Raw genomic sequence first — 22,739 nt, forward strand, 5'->3', positions numbered from 1 at the left:
TTTTGTTACATTGATCTATGTTTCTGTCTTTGTGCCAGTACCATATCGTCTTGATGACTGTTGCATTGTAGTAGAGCCTGAAGTCAGGCAGGTTGATTCCTCCAGTTCCATTCTTCTTTCTCAAGATTGCTTTGGCTAGTCAAGGTTATTTGTATTTCCAGACAAACTGTGAAATTATTTATTCTAGTTCTCTGAAAAATACTGTTGGTAGCTTGCTAGGGATTGCATTGAATCTACAGATTGCTTTGGGTAGTATATTCATTTTCACTATATTGATTCTTCCAATCCACAAACATGGTATATTTCCCCATCTATTTGTGTCATCTTTGATGTCTTTCATCAGTGTTTTATAGTTTCCTATATATAGGTCTTTTGTTTCTTTAGGTAGATTTATTCCCAAGTATTTTATTCTTTTCCTTGTTATGGTGAATGGAATTGTTTCCTTAATTTCTCTTTCTGTTTTCTTATTGTTAGTGTATAGGAATGCAAGGGATTTATATGTCTTGATTTTAAATTCTGCAACTTTACTATATTCATTGATTAGCTAGCTGTAGTAATTTTCTGGTGGAGTCTTTAGGGTTTTCCATGTAGAGGATCATATCATCTGCAAACAGTGAGAGTTTTACTTCTTCTTTTCCAATCTGGATTCCTTTTATTTCTTTTTCTGCTCTGATTGCTGTGGCTAAAACTTCCAAAACTACTGAATAGTAGTGGTGAGAGTGGGCACCCTTGTCTTGTTCCTGACTTTAGGGGAAATGCTTTCAATTTTTCACCATTGAGGATAATGTTTGCTGTGGGTTTATCATATATGTCTTTTATTATGTTGAAGTATGTTTCTTCTATGCCTGCTTTCTGGAGAGTTTTTATCATAAATGGATGTTGAATTTCATCAAAGGCTTTCTCTGTATCTGTTGAGATAATCATATGGTTTTTATCTTTCAATTTGTTAATGTGGTGTATCACATTGATTGATTTGCAAATATTGAAGAATCCTTGCATCCCTGGGATAAAGTCCTATTGGTCATGATGTATGATCTTTTTAATATGTTGTTGGATTCTGTTTGCTAGAATTTTGTTAAGGAGTTTTGCATCTATGTTCATCAGTGCTATTGGCCTGTAGTTTTCTTTTTTGTGGCATCTTTGTCTGGTTTTGGTATTAGGGTGATGGTGGCCTCATAGAATGAGTTTGGAAGTTTACCTTCCTTTGCAATTTTCTGGAAGAGTTTGAGTAGGATAGGTGTTAGCTCTTCTCTAAATCTTTGGTAGAATTCAGCTGTGAAGCTGTCTTGTCCTGGGTTTTTGCTTGTTGGAAGATTTCTGATTACAGTTTCGATTTCCAAGCTTGTGATGGGTCTGTTAAGATTTTCTATTTCTTCCTGGTTCAGTTTTGGAAAGTTATACTTTTCTAAGAATTTGTCCATTTCTTCCAAGTTGTCTATTTTATTGACATATAGTTGCTAATAGTAGTCTTTTATGATCCTTTGTATTTCTGTGTTGTCTGTTGTGATTTCTCCATTTTCATTTCTAATTTTGTTGATTTGATTCTTCTCCTTTTGTTTCTTGATGAGTCTGTCTAATGGTTTGTCAATTTTATTTATCTTGTTAAAGAACCAGCTTTTAGCTTTGTTTATTTTTGCTATGGTCTTCTTTCTTTTGCATTTATTTCTGCCCTAATTTTTAATATTTCTTTCCTTCTACTAACCCTGGGGTGTTTCTTTTTTTCTAGTTGCTTTAGGTGTAGAGTTAGGTTATTTATTTGATTTCTCTCCTGTTTCTTGAGGTAGGCTTGTATTGCTATGAACCTTCCCCTTAGCACTGCTTTTACAGGGTCCCATAGGTTTTGGGTTGTTGTGTTTTCATTTTCATTAGTTTCTATGCATATTTTGATTTCTTTATTTCTTCTGTGATTTGTTGGTTATTTAGAAGTGTGTTATTTAGCCTCCATAAGTTTGTACTTTTAATAGATTTTTCCTATCAGTTCAGTTCAGTTGCTCAGTCGTGTCTGACTCTGCGACCCCATGAATCGCAGCACGCCAGGCCTGCACTCCCGGAGTTCACTCAGATTCACGTCCATTGAGTCAGTGATGCCAACCTTACTGCACTGCTGTCAGAAAGGATGCTTGGAATGATTTCAACTTTTTTGAATTTACCAAAGCTAGATTTATGGTGCAGGATGTGGTCTATCCTGGAGAAGGTTCTGTATGCACTTGAGAAAAAAGGTAAAATTGTTTTAGAGTGAAATGTCCTATAGATATAAATTAGGTTTAACTGGTCCATTGTATCATTTAAAATTTGTGTTTCCTTGCTAATTTTCTGTTTAGTTGATCTATCCATAGGTGTGAGTGGGGTATTAAAGTCTCCCAATATTATTGTGTTATTGTTAACTTCCCCTTTTATACTTGTTAGCATTTGCCTTACATATTGCAGTGCTCCTATGTTGGGTGCATATATATTTATAATTGTTATATCTTCATCTTGGATTGATCCTTTGCTCATTATGTAGTGTCCTTCTTTGTGTCTTTTCATGGCCTTTATTTTAAAGTCTATTTTATCTGATATGAGTATTGCTACTCCTGCTTTCTTTTGGTCTCCATTTGTGTGAAATATGCTTTTCCAGCCCTTCACTTTCAGTCTGTATGTGTCCTTTGTTTTGAGATGGGTTTCTTGTAGACAGCATATACAGGGGTCTTGTTTTTGTATCCATAACAGCCAGTCTTTGTCTTTTGATTGGGGCATTCAGCCCATTTACATTTAAGGTAGTGATAAGTATGATCCCGTTTCCATTTACTTTGTTGTTTTGGGTTAGAGTTTATAAACCTTTTCTGTGTTTCCTGTCTATAGAAGATCCTTTAGAATTTGTTGAAGAGCTGGTTTAGTGGTGGTGAATTCTCTGAGCTTTTGCTTGTCTGTAAAGCTCTTGATTTCTCCTTCATATCTGAATGAGATCCTTGCTGGGTACAGTAATCTGGGTTGTAGGCTTTTCTCTTTCATCACTTTAAGTATGTCTTGCCATTCCCTTCTGGCCTGAAGAGTTTCTATTGAAAGATCAGCTGTTATTCTTATGGGGATCCCCTTGTGTATTATTTGTTGTTTTTCCTTTGCTGCTGTTAATATTTGTTCTTTGTGTTTGATCTTTGTTAATTTGATTAATGTGTATCTTGGGCTGTTTCGTCTTGGGTTTATCCTGTTTGGGACTCTGTGGGTTTCTTGGACTTGGGTGACTATTTCCTTCTCCATTTTAGGGATATTTTCAACTCCTATCTCCTCAAGTATTTTTTTCATGGCCTTTCTTTTTGTCTTCTTCCTCTGGGACTCCTTTGATTTAAATGTTGGGGTGTTTAACATTGTACCAGAGGTGTCTGAGATTGTCCTAATTCTTTTTTTCTTTTTTCCCCTCTGCTTCATTTATTTCCACCATTCTATCTTCCACCTCACTTATCCTATTTCTGCCTTGGTTATTCTACTGTTGGTTCCCTCCAGAGTGCTTTTGATCTCATTTATTGCATTATTCATTATTGATTGACTCTTTTTTATTTCTTCTAGGTCCTTGTTAAACTTTTCTTGTATCTTATCATGTTTTGTCTCCAGACTATTTATCTGTAACTCCATTTTGTTTTCAAGATTTTGGATCATTTTTACTATCATTATTCTGACTTCTTTTTCAGGTAGACTCCCTATTTCCTATTCTTTGGTTTGGTTTGGTGGGCTTTTATCATATTCCTTTACCTGCTGAATATTTCTCTGCCTTTTCATCTTGTTTAGATTGCTGTGTTTGGGGTGGCATTTCTGTATACTGGAAGTTTGTAGTTCCTCTTTATTGTGGAGGTTCCTCCCTGTGGGTGGGGTTGGATGGGTGGCTTATCAGCATTTCCTGGTTAGAGAAGCTTTCATCAGTGTTCTGGTGGGTGGAGCTGGATTTCTTCTCTCTGGAGTGCAATGAAGTGTCCAGTAGTGAGTTTTGAGGTGTCTATGGGTTTGGTGTGACTTTGGGCAGCTTGTATATTGAAGCTCAGGGCTATGTTCCTGCCTTGCTGGAGAATTAGCTTGGTATGTCTTGCTCTGAAACTTGTTGGCTCTTGGGTGGAGCTTGGTTTCAGTGTAGATATGGAGGCTTTTGGATGAGCTCTTGTTGATTAATGTTCCCTGGAGTCAGGAGTTTTCTGGTGTTCTTAGGTTTTGGATTTAAGCCTCCTGCCTCTAGCTTTCAGTCTTATTCTTACCATAGCCTCAAGACTTCTCCATCCATACAGCACCAACGATAAAACATCTAGGTTAATGGTGAAAAAGATTCTCCACAGTGGGGGACATCCTGAGAGGTTCACAGAGTTACATGGAAAAGAGAAGAGGGAAGAGGGAGATAAAGGTGACCAGGAGTAGAAGAGGGGGGGGTCAAAGGGGAGAGAGCAGTCTAGCCAGTAATCAATTCCCTATTTGCTCTCCACAGTCTGGAACACTCAGAGAGGTTCAAGGAGTTCCAAGAGAAGGTAAGAGGAAGGAAGGAGACAGAGGTGACCAGGAGGAGAGGAGGGGGAATCAAATGGAGAGAGACCAACTGAGCCTGTGAACAGCTCCCTAAGTGCTCTCCACAGCCTGAAATATCCAAAGAGATTCATAGAGTTAAGTAGAGAAGAGAAGTAGGAGGGAGGAGATAGAGGTGACCTGAGGGAGAAAAAGGAGAGTCAAAAGGGGAGAGAGCAATCAAGCCAGTAATCACACTCTAAGTAAAAATGGGTACTGAAGATTGGATTCTTAAAGGTACAAAATTGATAACAAATACCAAAAAGCAAAGATTAAAAACCTAGAGTAGAGATTATACTGTCGAAAATACAATATTAAAAAAAACAAAATAGCAAAAGTTATAAAAAAGTATATGAAATTTGCTTTAAAAGTAGGGTCTTTTCTTTTGCAAGGTATTAGTAGGTTTTAAAAATTAAAATTAAAGGAGTAATACAGAACTTAAAAATAAAACTTTTTTAATTAAAAAAATGTTAATAGTAATATATGTCTAGGAATTTCTCTGGAGAATTAAGGGCAGTGTGGCGTCAGTTCAGTTTCAAATAGTTCCTTGTTTCAGCTTATACTTCCCAAGGTCTATAGGACCCTTCCAATGTAGCCAATGCTAAGTACAGGGTTTTAATCTATTGCACATGTCACTTCCAAAGTGGTTCCCTCTTCTTTATTTTGGTTTCCTCTGTTTACAAGTCTCTTCAGTATCTAACTTCCACCCTGACACAAGGGGGCAAAGGTGGTCCTTTATTTAGGCTCACTTTATTCAACTGTGCTGCGAGGAGGGAGGAACACTTCAAACAAATACCACTGGCGTGTGTGGGGAGTGCTCGCAGTGTCTGGGTCACACTGGGTTTGCCTTCACTCACGGCATGTGCTCTTTCCGGGTCTATACTGCTCAGGCTCCAGGTTGCTCTGCAGGGGAACCGTCTAAGGTGGGCCCTGGCTTGTGTGCACTTTCTAGGTCTAGCTGCTCAGGTTCAGGTTCTTGGTACTCAACAAAGGCACAGACTCAGTTGGGCCTGCATTTTGTGCACCTTCCCAGGTGCTTGGTGAGCATATGCTCCCCAGGTGGGGCAATGCATCTTATCACCTCTCCTGTCCCAACTGCTCAGTTTCCTGGTGCGCAGTGGGAGGGCCATCTCAGGTGTGCCCTGTGTCTCCTCTGGGGAACTCATCTCTGGCTACGACCCTCCTGGCAGATGTCAACTGTCCAGGACCCCAGGAATCTTGGTTAGCAACTGGAGCCTGCTTGCAGTTTGGTAGAGGATGCCATCTCTGGGGCCGAGTTTGTCCCTTGCCTTCCGGCTATGGCTGTCTCCACCTCCGGTGGGGCATAGGCCAATCCACAGCTGGCTAGCTCTCCTCTGGTATTCACTCAGTCCTTTGTTCTGTGCTTTAGGTTAGAGCTTTTTGTGGAAAAGTTCTCTCTCTCTTTTTTTCTTTCTCTGGCTATCCCACAGTTGGGCTTCCCTGGTGGCTCAGAGGTTAAAGCGTCTGCCTGCAATGTGGGAGACCTGAGATTGATCCCTGGGTCAGGAAGATCTCCTGGAGAAGGAAATGGCAACCCACTCCAGTATTCTTGCCTGGAGAATCCCATGGATGGAGGAGCCTAGTAGACTACAGTCCACGGGGTTGCAAAGAGTCGGACACGACTAAGCGACTTCACTTCACTTCATCCCACAGTTACCTCCCTCAGATTGCCCTCAAGGCATTCAGGCCCAGTCCTTACCCTAAGCAATGAAGCCTGAGCCTCCCTATTCAGACCCACTTGCTGATGGCGGACACAAGCGTCTGGGCTACTTCTCCTCTGGGAGTTGCAGTTATGCACATAATCTGTAGGTTTTATTTATTTTTTCCTCCTGGTATGTTGCCCTCTGAGATTCCAAAACTCCCCACAGACCACCAGTGATAAGGTTTCCTTATGTTTGGAAACCTCTCTTTTATGACTCCCTCCCCAGGATGGGTCTCTGTCCCTAACTCTTTTGTCTCTCTTTTTATCTTTTATATTTTGTCCTACCTCCTTTTGAAAACAATGGGCTGCCTTTCTGGGTGCCTGGTGTCTTCTGCCAGCATTCAGAAGTTGTTTTGTGGTATTTCCTCAGCATTTAAATGATCTTTTGATGAATCTGTGGGGGGAGAAAGTGGGTCTCCCTGTCCTATTCCTCCACCATCTTAGCACCGCCCCCCTATTTGCTGTTTTGAATCTTCATCTTTGTTTTTTAAACGTACAGCATTGTGCATTTTTTAAAAGAGAGTTTTATGGAGACCTAATTCACATACCATACAATCCATCCTTTGAAGTGTACAATTCAGTGTTGTTGTTTTTTTTTAGCATACACATAGAACTGTACAGTCATCACCACTGTCTAATTAGAGTGTTTTCATCACCTCTACAAGAAACTTGGTATCATTTAGTACTCATTCTCCATTTTGCCCTTCCCCTAGTCCACGTGAAAGTCAAAGTCACTCAGTCATGTCCAACTCTTTGCAATCCCATGGACTATATAGCCCATGGAATTCTCTAGGCCAGAATACCAGAGTGGGTAGCCTTTCTCTTCTCCAGGGGATGCTCCCAACCGAGAGATCAAACCCAGGTCTCCCTCATTGGAGGTGGATTCTTTACCAGCTGAGACACAGGGAAGGCCAAGAATACTAGAGTGGGTAGCCTTTCCCTTCTCCAGTGGATCTTTCTGACCCAGGAACAGAACTGGGGTCTCTTGCACTGCAGGTGGATGCTTTACGAACTGAGCTATCAGGGAAGCCCCCGTAGTCCATGGTAACCCTCAATCTACCTTCAGTCTGTATGAGTTTGCCTATTCCACTGACTCCATATAAATGAATCTGCACAATGCGGCCTTTACTTTTGGCTTCGATCATTTAGCATGATGCTTTCAAGGTGAATCCATGCTGTCACACATATCAATACTTTCTTCCTTTAATGGCCAAATAATATTCCATTTTATGGATATACCACATTTATTTATCCATTTATCAGGTGATGAACATTTCAGCTGTTTCTACTTTTTAAATCACATTGCTATGAAAATTCAACTACAGGTGACTATTTTTGTTTATCATAGGTATTTACCTAGAAGTGGAACTGTTGCATCACACAAACTTTATGGCTAGCTTTTCTGATAAACTGCTAAGATCTTTTCCAAATTAGCACCTCTGTAAAACCCTGCCAGCAATATGTGAGTAGTTCCAATTTACCAACACCTGTTACTGCCTTTTTTACTGTAGACATTTTTGTGAGTGTGAGGTGATAAATCATTTCAGGTTTGATACATATCTCCCTAAGAATTATGATGTTGAATTTTTTTCATATGCTTATTTGAACAATTTGACATATTTTTTGAAGAAATGTGTATTCAAAACCTTTACCCATTAGGTTATTCATAGTTTTATTATTAAGTTGTAAGGGCTCTTTTAATATTTTTTCCTTTTTTTAAAATTGAAGTATCGTTGATTTACAATGATTCAGGTGTTCAGCAAAGTGATTCAGCTATATGTATGTGTGTGTGTATATATATATATATATTCTTTTCAGATTCTTTTCCATTATAGGTTATAAGATATTGAATACATTTTCCCTGTGTTCTTTTATTGATACAAGCCCCTTATCAGATATGATCTGCAAACTTTTTTTCCATTCTAAGTGTTATATTTTTACTTTCATGAAGCTGTCCTTTGAAGCCCAGATATTTTTAATTTTGAAGAAGTTCAATATATCTATTTTTCTTTTGTTACTTGTATTTTAAATATCAAATCTAAGAAACCACTGCCTGATCTAAGCATCATGAAAAAACTACTCCTATTTTTTCCTAAGTTTTTATAATTTTACCTCCTAACTTTAGGCATATTACACACCTTAATTTAAATTTTGTGTATGACGTGAGGAAGGGGTTCAACTTGATTCTTTTGTAGGTGAATATCTAGTTGTCCCAGTACTCTTTGTTGAAAAGATTATCTTTTGCCCATTGACTTTTCTTGCAGCTTTGTCAAAAATCAACTGACCACAAAGGGAAAAGTTTATTTATGGACTTTCAATTTTATTTCATTGATCCTTATGAAACAGCACACTGACTTGAATAGTGCAGCTTTAGAGTAAGTTTTGCAGTTGGAAAATATAAATTCTCTAACTTTGATCTTTTTAGAGACTGTTTTGGATACTCCTTGCATGTTAGATGAATTTTACAATGAGCTTGCGAGTTTCTGCAAAAATGGAAGCTAAGATTCTGATAGGTATTCTGTTGAACCTATAGCTCAGTTTGGAGGAGTACTACCATCTTAACAACATGAAGAAAAGGGAACCCTCTTTTATTGCTGGTGGGAATGTAAATTGATACAGCCACCATGGAAGACAGTATGGAGATTCCTTAAAAAACCAGGAATGAAACCACCTTATGACCCACTATTATATGCCCCTAGGCATATATGCCCCCAGGCATATACCCTGAGGAAACCAAAATTTTAAAAAACACATGTATCCCAATGTTCATTGCAGCACTATTTGCAATAGCTAGAACAAGGAAACAACCTAGATGTCCATCAACAGATGAATGGATAAAGAAGCTGTGGTACATATATACAATGGAATACTACTCAACCATAAAGAGCTGCCGGGGTCCAGCCCCGGTGGATCCAGGGAATTCGAAGGTGGAGATGGCGTCGGTGTCTTTGGGAAAATACATATTTAATTACAGATATAGAGAGAGATTAGAAACGGATAGTGTAGTAGGAGAATTAGTGGAGAAAAGAGGCTGAATTTCAGCCAGAGAAACGGGAGCAAGAAAGCAGCGACATGGTGGAATCAGTCTTTCCGGAAACTGATCCGATTTCTTTATTTTGGGGTTTGTTTATATACCTTTTGTTACACATAGGGATGAATACAGAGTCATGCGGGGGTCTTAGGGATATTACATCATCTTCTGGCCATGAGTGAGACCTGCTGACATTCTATGATCCTTTCTTTCTGATAACCAAAAACCTTATTTCTTCCAAGAGTGTTTTTTCTTAAACCAGGCACCACCCTCCAGATAAAGTTGCATTCCTATAGGGTGAGGGTGTAGTGAGTTACAATCAAGAAAGGAATTTATTTAACCAAAGGTTAACAGGATTAATCTTAAAGGTTAATACCTATCTCTCCTATATGCTTAAAGGTTAATCCTTATTTCTCCTATATGTTAGTTATATTCATTATAAGGGCAGGGAACATGGAAATTTAGCAGCAAACATCAGCCCAACAAATGAAAATCCTTTCACCAATGCTCCCCTTAAGATCTATCTAGTCTTAAGATAGTGATAAGGTTACATTTTTACATGGCAGGAAACAGGGATTTATAATAAAGTACAGTGATGTATTGCAAAAGAGAAAATTCATTAACTCAAAAAGTCTAGTATTGCTAACATCAAAAACTACTATATTTCCTTTTCTATATTTCAAATACATTGATTAATATATTCCTAGGTGCCTAAGGATATGGAGGCCTGAAGAAAAAGCCCTATGCTAATTAAGACTCTCAAAACACTCCAAAACTCTCTGTGCTGTTTATGGTTGCAGCAGAGAGGTTTGACCTGAGACATCCTTGTCCCACCCAGAGCAGGGAATTAGCAGCAATCATTGACACAACAAATGAAAAACCCCTCACCAATATAATTCCTAACCATCCCACTGTATTAATAATTTCTAACTCCCTAAAAGAATTTGCCTTTTGTAAGTCTAAAACATCTCGTGCCTCTCAGATTGGGAGGCTGTAAACAATCACATGTGGCTGGACGAACCTATACAGGCGGGCTAGATAACCTTCAGAGGAGTTCGTAAGCTGAAACACTCTTGTCACGCCCAGGAATTTTTATTGCCTTGGAGCTGCACGTTTACTCCTTCTCCAAGAAAAATGGTTATGGGGAAGAGCCCCCCGTAAAGTCAGAGGTGTAGGCGAGAGCATAAAACAGACTCTGGTTTTGGGGTAGATGCTCGGGAACAGGGGGTTTCCTGAGGCTTGATCACGCCTTTGCGTATGCCAAGCCTCCTTCCTCATGACCTTTGCCATGGGCGGAGTTCCTCACGCTGGCCCCCAACAAAGAGGAATGCATTTGAGTCAGTTCCAATGAGGCAGATGAATCAAGAGCCTATTATACAGAGTGAAGTTAAGTCAGAAAGAAAAATACAAATAATGTATAGAAAGAAAGTGAAAGTCACTCAGTCATGTCCGACTCTTTGCGACCTCATGGACTATACAGTCCGTGGAATTTTCCAGGCGAGAATACTGGAGTGGGTAGCCTTTCCCTTCTCCAGGGGATCTTCAAAATCCAAGGATCAAACAGATCTCCTGTACTGCAGGCAGATTCTTTACCAGCTGAGCCACAATCGAAGCCCAAGAATATTGGAATGGGTAGCCTATCCCTTCTCCAGCAGATGTTTTAAACATCGTATGGTGAAAAGTCGCTCAGTCGTGTCTGACTCTTTGCGACCCCATGGACTGTAGCCTACCAGGCTCTTCCATCCATGGGATTTTCCAGGCAAGAATACTGGAGTGGGTTGCCATTTCCTTCTCCAGGAGATCTTCCCAACCCAGGGATTGAACCCGGCTCTCCCGCATCATAGGCTTTACCGCTTTACCATCTGAGCCACCATGGAATTCTTAAATATTGTATACTGACACATATATGGAATCTAGACAGATGGTACTGATGAATTTATTTTCAGGGCAGCAACAGAGAAACAGACATAAAGAACAGACCTATGGACATCGAGGGAGGGGAGGAGGAAGAGGGTCAGATGTATGGAGACAGTAATGACAGCTTATGGTGAACAGTGTTGGATTCTTGATCTCCAAAGAAGAAGATTTAGCTTTGGGACCAGGCTTGAACACTCAAGAGCTTTTGTGTAGCAGAGTTTTATTAAAGTATGAAAAGGGACAGAGAAAGCTTCTGACATAGACAGCAGAAGGGGGATGGAGAGTGTCCCCCTTGCTAGTCTAAGGGAGATATATACTTTTTAATTGGTTATTACAATAAATCAAAAGAATATCTCAAGGTTGTAAAGATCTTACTAGACCCAATCACATACTATACATTTTAAGATAACAGGATTAGTCAGAAAGTTTTCAGGAAGAAGAAACTGTCCTCTAATCAGCATACCTTGTTGCTATATAATCCTTAGTACAGAGTTTAAACTGAGTTGTTTGTTGTGTAATCATCAGTTCCTGGCTTAAAGAAAACATTTTACCTGACTAAGAATAAGGAACTAGAGAAAAAAAAAAAAAGATGTTTGTCCTTTTCTCCTCCTTGAGAATTCCAGACCCTTCTTTCCTCCCTGGGGACCCTGGACTTCTTATCAACCTGCTTAGGAACTGACTCTCTCAGTAACATGGAGATTTACAATACAATATGTAAAATCAATGGCCAATGGGAATTTGCAGAATGACTCAGGGAACTCAAACAAGGGCTCTGTGACAATCTAGAAGGGTGGGATGGGGAGGGAGTTTAAGGAGGGAGGAGACACGGGTGTACCTATGACTGATTCTTGTTGATGTATGACAGAAAATCACAAATTCTGTAAAGCAATTAACCTTCAATTAAAAAAAATAAAAATAAAGTGGCATAAAAAAAGAAAAAGAAATGCACAACATGTTTAAAATAAACATGCTAAAGAGAAGAGAGCAAATAGCATTTCAGAGAGAGTTGTGGGCGGAAGGAAAGGGAAAAGTCATCTCTTTCTCAGCAGCCATGTTTTAGCTTCAAGGTATTAGGGAACATTAGAAAACTCAGCAGTGGCCACAGGACTGGAAAAGGTCAGTTTTCATTCCAATCCCAAACAAAGGCAATGCCAAAGAATGCTCAAACTACCGCACAATTGCACTCATCTCACCTGCTAGTAAAGTAATGCTTAAAATTCTCCAAGCCAGCCTTTAGCAATACGTGAACCGTGAACTTCCTGATGTTCAAGCTGGTTTTAGAAAAGGCAGAGGAACCAGAGATCAAATTGCCAACATCCTCTGGATCATGGAAAAAGCAAGACAGTTCCAGAAAAACATCTATTTCTGCTTTATTGACTATGCCAAAGCCTTTGACTGTGTGGATCACAATAAACTATGGAAAATTCTGAAAGAGATGGGAATACTAGACCACCTGACCTGCCTCTTGAGAAATCTGTATGCAGGTCAGGAAGCAACAGTTAGGACCAGACATGGAACAACAGACTGGTTCCAAAGAGGAAAAGGAATATGTCAAGGCTGTATATTGTTACCCTGCTTATTTAACTTCTATGCAGAGTACATCATGAGAAACGCTGGACTGGAAGAAACACAAGCTGGAATCAAGATTGCCTGGAGAAATATCAATAACCTCAGATATGCAGATGACACCACCCTTATGGCAGAAAGTGAAGAGGAGCTAAAAAGCCTCTTGATGAAAGTGAAAGTGGAGAGTGAAAAAGTTGGCTTAAAGCTCAACATTCAGAAAACGAAGATCATGGCATCTGGTCCCATCACCTCATGGCAAATAGATGGGGAAACAGTGGAAACAGTGTCAGACTTTATTTTTCTGGGCTCCAAAATCACTGCAGATGGTGACTGCAGCCATGAAATTAAAAGATGCTTACTCCTTGGAAGGGAAGTTATGACCAACCTAGATAGAATATTCAAAAGCAGAGACATTACTTTGCTGACTAAGGTCCATCTAGTCAAGGCTCTGGTTTTTCCAGTGGTCATGTATGGATGTGAGAGTTGGACTGTGAAGAAAGCTGAACACTGAAGAATTGATGCTTTTGAATTGTGGTGTTGGAGAAGACTCTTGAGAGTCCCTGGACTGCAGGGAGATCCAACCAGTCCATTCTAAAGATCAGTCCTGAGTCTTCTTTGGAAGGACTGACGTTAAAGCTGAAACTCCAGTACTTTGGCCACCTCATGCAAGAGTTGACTCATTGGAAAAGACTCTGATGCTGGGAGGGATTGGGGGCAGGAGGAGAAGGGGACGACAGAGGATGAGATGACTGGATAGCATCACTGACTTGATGGTCGATGTACGTGAGTTTGGGTGAATTCCGGGAGTTGGTGATGGACAGGGAGGCCTGGTGTGCTGCAATTCATGGGGTCACAGAAAGAGTCGTTTCAGCTTTAGTATCATTCCTTCCAAAGAACACCCAGGACTGATCTCCTTTAGAAACTTGTGGTTGCATGCAAATACATAGACCATTTTTCTCTTACAGTAAACCTAAAGTCTCAAATATTGCACAAACTTTTAAATTGATCCATAAATAGGAATCTCAAAAGTAACATTTTCAGCTTACTTTCTTTAAAAATATCTCCAAAGAATTGGACATGACTGAGCAACTGAGCAACATACATACATGTGTATACACACACACACACACACACACACCAATTTACATTCTCACCAACTGTTTGCAACAAATCAAGGAGTATTATGCAAGAAGAATGGTAGATGTTCAGTAAGAACTGTGAGCTTGACAGCAGTTTATCTTTCCTTAATTTTATCCCCTCACCTCAGTTCCATGCTAGCCTTTTACAGTATCAAACTATACTATGAAGCTACAGTAATCAAGACAGTATGGTAGTAGCACAAAGGCACACTGATAATGGAATAGGACAGAAAGCCCAGAAATAAACCCACACGCCTATGTTCAATTAATCTATGGCAAAAGAGGCAAGAATATACAATGCAGAAAAGATAGTCTCTTCCATAAGTGATTCTGGGAAACTGGATATCTACATGTAAAAGAAATCAGAACATTTTCTAATACCATATACAAAAGTAAACGCAAGATGAATTGAAAGCCTAAATATAAGGCTGGATACTATAAAACTCGTAGAGAAAAACACAAGCAGAACACTCTTTGACATAAATAGCAGCAAAAAATTTTTCAGACCCATCTCCTAGAGTAATAGGGGCTTCCCAGGTGACACAGTGGTAAAGAATCCACCTGCCAGTGTAGGAGATCCAACAGATGTGCATTCAGTCTCTGGGTTGGGAAGATCTTCTGGAGTAGGAAGTATCAACCCAATGCAGTATTGTTGCCTGGAAAATTTCATGAACAGAGGAGCCTGGTGGGTTACAGTCCATGGGGTCACAAAAAGCTGGACAGGACTGAGCAACTGAGCTCACACACCAAGAGTAATGGAAGCAAAAGCAAAAATAAATGATGGAACCTAACCAAACTTAAAATATTCTGTTGAGCAAAGGAAATTGTAAAACCTATGGAATAGGAGAAAATATTTGCAAATAACATGACTGACAAGGGATTAATTTCCAAATTATATAAACAGCTCATATAGCAACTACCAAACAAAACAAAACAAAAACCCCAAACCAATCCAATCAGAAATGGACAATAAACTTGAACAGGCATTTCTCCAAAGAAGACATCCAGATGGCCAATAGTCACATGACAAAATGCTCATCATTGCTAATTATCAGAAAAATGAACATCAAAACTACAATGAGGTATCACTTCACATTAGTCAGAATGGCCATCAGCAAAGTCTACAAATAACAAATGTTGGAGGTTTTAATAAAAAGGAACTCTACTATGCTGTTGGTAGGAATGTGAACTGGTATGTGTGTGTGTGCTCAGTTATGCTCAGTAGTGTCTGACTCTTTGCAACACTATGGACTATAGCCCACCAGGCTCCTCTGTCCATGGGATTCTCCAGACAAGAATACTGGAGTGGGTTGCCATTTCCTCCTCCAGAGGATCTTCCCAACCCAGAGACTGAACCTATATCTCTTGAGTTGGCAGGCAGATTCTTTACCACGGGAAGAAAACAATGGCTATTATGGAAAACAGTAAGGAGGCCTGGGTTTCTTAAAAAACTAAACACAGAATTACCATATAACCCAGCAATCTCACGTTTTGGCATATATCTGGAAAAGATGAAAACTTTAATACGAAAAGATACATGCATCTCAATGTTCACAGCACCACTATTTACAAAAGCCAAGACAGGAAAGCAAACAAAATGTCTGATGACAGATGGATAAAGAAGATGTGATACATATATACAATGGAATATTACTCAGCCATAAAAAGGATGAAATAATGTCATTTGCAACAACACAGATACTGCATAGATTTAGAGATTATCATACTAAATGAAATAAACCAGGAAGACACATCATATTGCTCATATGGGGAATCTAAAAAATGATACAAATTAACTCACATACAAGATAGAAAAAGACTCACATACATAGAAAACAAACTTATGGTTACCAAAAGGAAAAAAGGAGGAGACAGAATATAGGAATTTGGGACCAACATATACATACTATTATATATAAAATAGATAAACAACAAAGACCTACTGTATGGCACAGGAAACTATAATGTCTTGTATACAATGGAAATCTACAATGGAAAACAATCTGAAAAATAATACATGTAAGAATGACTGAATCACTTTACTGTATACCTGAAACACTATAAATCAACTATACTTCAATAAAAAAAAATCTGCCCATGAACCTTTAAGAAAACTAAAAAACAAAACACACAAAAAACCCAAGCAGAGGAAAGTAAATTAATAAAGATTAGAGGGGAACTTTATGAAATAGAGTATAGGAAAACAATAGAAAAAAATCAATAAAATAAAAAATTGAAAAAAAAATGGCTCTAGGAAAGACAAAAACAAACAAACAAACAAACAAAAAACAAAACACTCAAAAGACTTAGCTAGATAACCAAACAAAAGAAAGAGACTCAAGTTACTATGTTAAGGACTTTAAAAGAAGCACATCACTATCACTCTTAGAGGAATAACAGAAATTATAAAGGTATACTATGAATAATTATATAGCAATGAGTTAGATTACTTGAATGGAATAGGAAAATTCCTAGAGAGACAAAAACTTCTGAGACTGACTCAAGAAATAGGAAGTCTGAATAGATATATAACAAGTAAACATATCGAATCATTAATCAAAAAATTCCACAAGATAAGCCTGGGCTCAGGTAAGCTCAGGCTTTGCTAGTAAATCTACCAAGTGCTTAAGAAAAAAAAAAATTATTACACGTATTTCATCAACTGTTTAAAACCAGACAAAGACATGACAGGAAAAGAAAACTATGGCTGAATATCTCTGATGATTTATAAATGCAAAAATCCTCAACAAAAATACTAGCAAACCAAATCCAGCAAATTATAAGAAGGATTATACAGAAACTGACAGCACCCTGTAACAAAAGTGCAATTGATTCCCCGGGGATACAAGATGAATTCAACATATGAAAAATCAATGTAATAGGCTGTATTAACAGGATAAAGGACAAAAATGACACGATCATCTCAACAAACCTAAGAAAAGAATTTTACAGAAATCCAGCATCCTTTCATAGTAAAATATTTAGCAAACTAGGAAGAGACACGAATTTCCCCAACTTGATAAATGCTATTTACGAAAACCTCACAGCTAACATCATACAGAATGCTTTTTCTTTTATGAACATGAAGAAGATAATAACATTCTTGACATTTTTATTCAATGCTATACAGAGGTTTTATTCAGGGCAATTTAGGCAATAAAAAACATTCAGATTAGAAAAAATAACTAAAAGTATCTACCTGCATAGCACGTGATCGTGTATCAAAAAAATCCAAGGAATCAACTAATAAGTAATCAGATCTAATGAGCGAGTTCAGAAAAGGTACAGGACACAAGATCAACTTTTAAAAAATTATATTTCTATACACTGTACTAAGTCCCTTGAGTCCTGTCTGATTCTTTGCGATCCTATGGACTGTAGCCCACCAGGCTCCTCTGTCCATGGGGATTTTCCAGCAAGAATACTGGAGTGGGTTGCTATGCCCTCCTCCAGAGGATCTTCCTGACCCAGGGATGGAACCTGCATCTCTTGTGTCTCCTGCACTGGCAGGCAGGTTCTTTACCATTTGTGCCCCCTGGGAAGCCCCTTTCTATACCCTAGTAATCAACAATTCTAAAATAAAATTTAGATGACAGTTTTATTTACAAGAGTACCAATAAAATACTAAAAAAAAAAAGAAAATATAAAATTATCACTAATAATTATAAAACTTTTCAGAGAAATTAAAGATCTAAATAAATGAAAATACATCTCATGCTTATGGGTCTGAAGACTTGATAAAAATGATCTACAAACTCAACCTATCCCGGCACAATCCCAGCTGCTACTTCTGCAGAGATGAAAAAAGTGATCCTAAAATTCACACAAAAACATAAGGAACCCAGAACAGACAAAATGATTTTGAAAATAACAACTTTTCTTTAGCTGATGAAAATTTTCTGAACTAAAACAATGTACAATGCTGAACATGCTAGAAACCTCCCCATCCCACCGCCTGCCCCCTAAATTGTACACTTTAAAAGGGTGAACTTTTTGGAATGAGAATTCTGTCTCAGCAATGCTATTTTTATGAAAACCTGTAGCATTCATGTCAGGTGAAACATATTGATGGTGTAGAGATTAGTTTATTTTCCTCTTATTTATTTCACACTGAGAGATATTGGCATATTTATGATTTATTTAGAATGCTTCAGAATTATTTTCTAGAAAATAATATCCAATATCTGAGTTCAGAATAATTACAGTAGAAATGACTGTTTCTAAGAATTTTCCGATTTGCTCATAATAAGCAACATTTACCAGATGTGATCAATACTGGTCCTGCAAATGTTCTTCAATGGAACAGTGATTTTAAAGATCTTTATGAAAATTACAAGAGGTCTTCTTTTGCAAGTGTTCAAAAATGTGTACTGTTGTGAACTTCATCAACAGAAGGTCAGACTTGTTGGATTAATACCAGATGTCAAGGTTTTTCACTCTCGGTTAAAAATCAAGGAAGCAATGTCAAGAACTGTCCCTATTCTTCTCTGCCAATTAGTCTTTGTAAGATCAGTTCATCTGGACTCTTAAATTATGGATTACTGATTTTCAAAACACTAGGCTAACAAGCTTCCAAGGATAAGTATGAAATAAATATTTCACAAATGGAGAGCTGTAGGCCTAGATCACTAATTTCAGATTCCATTTCCCTGCTTTCTCCTCTGACTTCTTACATTCAGTTCAGTTCAGTCGCTCAGTCGTGTCCGACTCTTTGCGACCCCATGAATTGCAGCATGCCAGGCCTCCCTGTCCATCACCAACTCCTGGACTTCACTCAGACTCATGTCCATTGAGTAAGTGATGCCATCCAGTCATCTCATCCTCTGTCGTCCCCTTCTCCTCCTGCCCCCAATCCCTCCCAGCATCAGAGTCTTTTCCAATGAGTCAACTCTTTGCATGAGGTGGCCAAAGTACTGGAGTTTCATCTTTAGCATCATTCCTTCCAAAGAAATCCCAGGGCTGATCTTCAGAATGGACTGGTTGGATCTCCTTGCAATCCAAGGGACTCTCAAGAGTCTTCTCCAACACCACAGTTCAAACGCATCAATTCTTTGGCACTCAGCCTTCTTCACAGTCCAACTCTCATATCCATACATGACCACTGGAAAAACCACAGCCTTGACTAGACGGACCTTAGTCGGTAAAGTAATGTCTCTGCTTTTGAATATGCTCTCTAGGTTGGTCATAACTTTCCTTCCAAGGAGTAAGCGTCTTTTAATTTCATGGCTGCAGTCACCATCTGCAGTGATTTTGGAGCCCAGAAAAATAAAGTCTGATACTGTTTCCACTGTTTCCCCATCTATTTCCCATGAAGTGATGGGACCAGATGCCATGATCTTCATTTTCTGAATGTTGAGCTTTAAGCCAACTTTTTCACTCTCCTCTTTCACTTTCATCAAGAGGCTTTTTAGTTCCTGTTCACTTTCTGCCATAAGGGTGGTGTCATCTGCATATCTGAGGTTATTGATATTTCTCCTGGCAATCTTGATTCCAGCTTGTATTTCTTCCAGTCCAGCGTTTCTCATGATGTACTCTGCACAGAAGTTAAATAAGCAGGGTGACAACATACAGCCTTGACATACTCCTTTTCCTATTTGAAACCAGTCTGTTGTTCCATGTCCAGTTCTAACTGTTGCTTCCTGACCTGCATACAGATTTCTCAAGAGGCAGGTCAGGTGGTCTGGTATTCCCATCTCTTTCAGAATTTTCCATAGTTTATTGTGATCCACACAGTCAAAGGCTTTGGCATAGTCAAAAAGCAGAAACAGATGTTCTTCTGGAACTCTCTTGCTTTTCTGAAGATCCAGCAGATGTTGGCAATTTGATCTCTGGTTCCTTTGCCTTTGCTAAAACCAGCTTGAACATCTGGAAGTTCACGGTTCACATATTGCTGAAGGCTGGCTTGGAGAATTTTGAGCATTACTTTACTAGCAGGTGAGATGAGTGCAATTGTGTGGTAGTTTGAGCATTCTTTGGCATTGCCTTTCTTTGGGATTGGAATGAAAACTGACCTTTTCTAGTCCTGTGGCCCCTGCTGAGTTTTCCAAACTTGCTGACGTATTGAGTGCAGCACTTTCACAGCATCATCTTTCAGGATTTGAAATAGCTCAACTGGAATTCCATCACCTCCACTAGCTTTGTTCATAGTGATGCTTTCTAAGGCCCACTTGACTTCACATTCCAGGATGTCTGGCTCTAGATGAGTGATCATACCATCATGATTATCTTGGTTGTGAAGATCTTTTTTGTACAGTTCTTCCATGTATTCTTGCCACCTCTTCTTAATATCTTCTGCTTCTATTAGGTCCATACCATTTCTGTCCTTTATTGAGCCCACCTTTGCATGAAATGTTCCCTTGCTATCTCTAATTTTCTTGAACAGATCTCTAGTCTTTCCCATTCTGTTCTTTTCCTCTATTTCTTTTCACTGATTGCTGAGGAAGGCTTTCTTATCTCTTCTTGCTATTCTTTGGAACTCTGCATTCAGATGCTTGTATCTTTCCTTTTCTCCTTTGCTTTTTGCTTCTCTTCTTTTCACAGCTATTTGTAAGGCCTCCCCAGACAGCCATTTTGCTTTTTTGCATTTCTTTTCCATGGGGATGGTCTTGATCCCTGTCTCCTGTACAATGTCACGAACCTCATTCCATAGTTCATCAGGCACTCTATCTATCAGATCTAGGCCCTTAAATCTATGTCTCACTTCCACTGTATAATCATAAGGGATTTGATTTAGGTCATACCTGAATGGTCTAGCGGTTTTCCCTACTTTCTTCAATTTAAGTCTGAATTTGGCAATAAGGAGTTCCTGATCTGAGCCACAGTCAGCTCCTGGACTTCTTACATTAAGTAGATACAAAGAAGAAGAAAAAGAAAGCCTAAGGCTTTTGCAAAACAAGTTACCACATGCCAAAGGATTCTTTTAAGGTCTTATGTATTTTGGAGACCATACTAAAGAAAGGAAAGTGTTCTGCATAGTGAAGTTTATAGTAGAAATAAAGAATCAGGAGGTAGGTATTTATTTTAGCTCTTAATTTTCAGAAAAGATGGTACTGACCTTGAGATAATCCACTAAAAACCCTTACCCTTCTCATGGACACCTGGCAACAGGATCAGTGTATCTGGAGACAAGTCAGCTCATTCAACATAACACTGTCTATCAGGAATACCATCTTTATCAGCTAAGCTTAGTACTATGGTGTGGCTTAGATGGTAAAGTGTCTGTCTACAATGTGGGAGACCTGGGTTTGATCCCTGGGTCGGGAAGATCCCCTGGAGAAGGAAATGGCAATCCACTCCAGTACTATTGCCTGGAAAATCCCATGGACAGAGAAGCCTGGTAGGCTACAGTCCGTGGGGTCGCAAAGAGTCGGACACGACTGAATGACTTCACATACGTGGTCCCTACCATTAGGAATGAGCACCAATAAGCAATGCCAACTGAAAAAAAGACTCCCTTGTGTTAACACGGATGGGAGACATATAAACAAAGGCACAAATCTGAAGGCATAACTCAGATGATCCTTGTGATAAGGATGGGAGTTTTGTGAGAACTTATGTGTTATCAATCATAAAACTGGAAAGATATTCAGCTGTCACTTACTGAACATTTCCAAGTTGGTGACACGTTGTTAAGATTTATCTGGGATTTGTTACTAAGATGTGAGATTCTAAAGTCCATACAATTAATCATAATTCTATTTGCCTCCCCAAAGTAAAAATGAATTTCATTCAGTAAAGAGCTCTATTAGAAAGACAAAAGGAGAATTTTCTTTGATTGCTTCTTCCAAACAACTATCAACACTGTATATAATATTCTGTGATTCTACAAATATGTATTAACTTCCTGCTATGTGCATGGAATACAGTCTTTAAAACACTATATAATGTGGCTGAATGGAAAAATGCACAGGGTGAGAAGTCAGGGCAGGGGTCTTGCACTGTATCATTTCCAGTATTTTGAATTAGTTTGACTTCATGAGGAGGATCTCGTTACAAATAGGTTCATTACCAACTATCAAATTCTCTGAATGAAAAGAAAAATGATCATATATCTGTACCATGATGATTTTACATATAAATATTAATAATCTTGTACTCACTCAGATCATTATACAATACAGTCATTTTTCAGTTCAGTTGCTCAGCTGTGTACGACTCTGCGATCACATGGACTGCAGCACGCCATGCCTCCCTGTCCATCACCAACTCTTGGAGTTTAATCAAACTCATGTCCGTTGAGTCAGTGATGTCACCCAATCATCTCATCCTCTGTCATCCCCTTCTCCTCCCACTTTCAATCTTTCCCAGCATCAGGGTCTTTTCAAATGAGTCAGCTCTTCACATCAGGTGGACAAAATATTGGAGTTTCAGCTTCAACATCAGTCCTTCCAATGAATATTAAGGACTGATTTCCTTTAGGTTGGACTGGTTGGATCTCCTTGCAGTTCAAGGGACTCTCAAGTCATTTTCAGTTAACTCTTAAAACACAGCTATGGGTCTTCTAATAGCATGTTATAGGGGACACTAAAAATAAATCAATAGGGTTATAACTAATTATCTTGTAGAATAATTACTGAATATAAATTAGATGGCTGACAATGTTTATGTTACCATTTTAGCTTTTTTCCATCCCCATCTGTAATATATGCTAGGTTAAAAATTAGCAGCTCAAATTCAGGCCTAAAATTATGGTAAGTACTTTGTGTTGAAGCACAGAACAAAAATACCACATCTGTCCTTAAAAACCCTGTGCAGCTTGAAAAACACACCATGTGCATAGTAAAAGGAATCAGCTTTTATCTGACAGACTTGTTTTAAGAAGTCTGACCTCTGGCTGCCTTTACAT

Source organism: Oryx dammah, unplaced genomic scaffold (assembly GCF_014754425.2).
Source record: "Oryx dammah isolate SB20612 unplaced genomic scaffold, SCBI_Odam_1.1 HiC_scaffold_9, whole genome shotgun sequence".
In the NCBI taxonomy this organism is placed as follows: Eukaryota; Metazoa; Chordata; class Mammalia; order Artiodactyla; family Bovidae; genus Oryx; species Oryx dammah.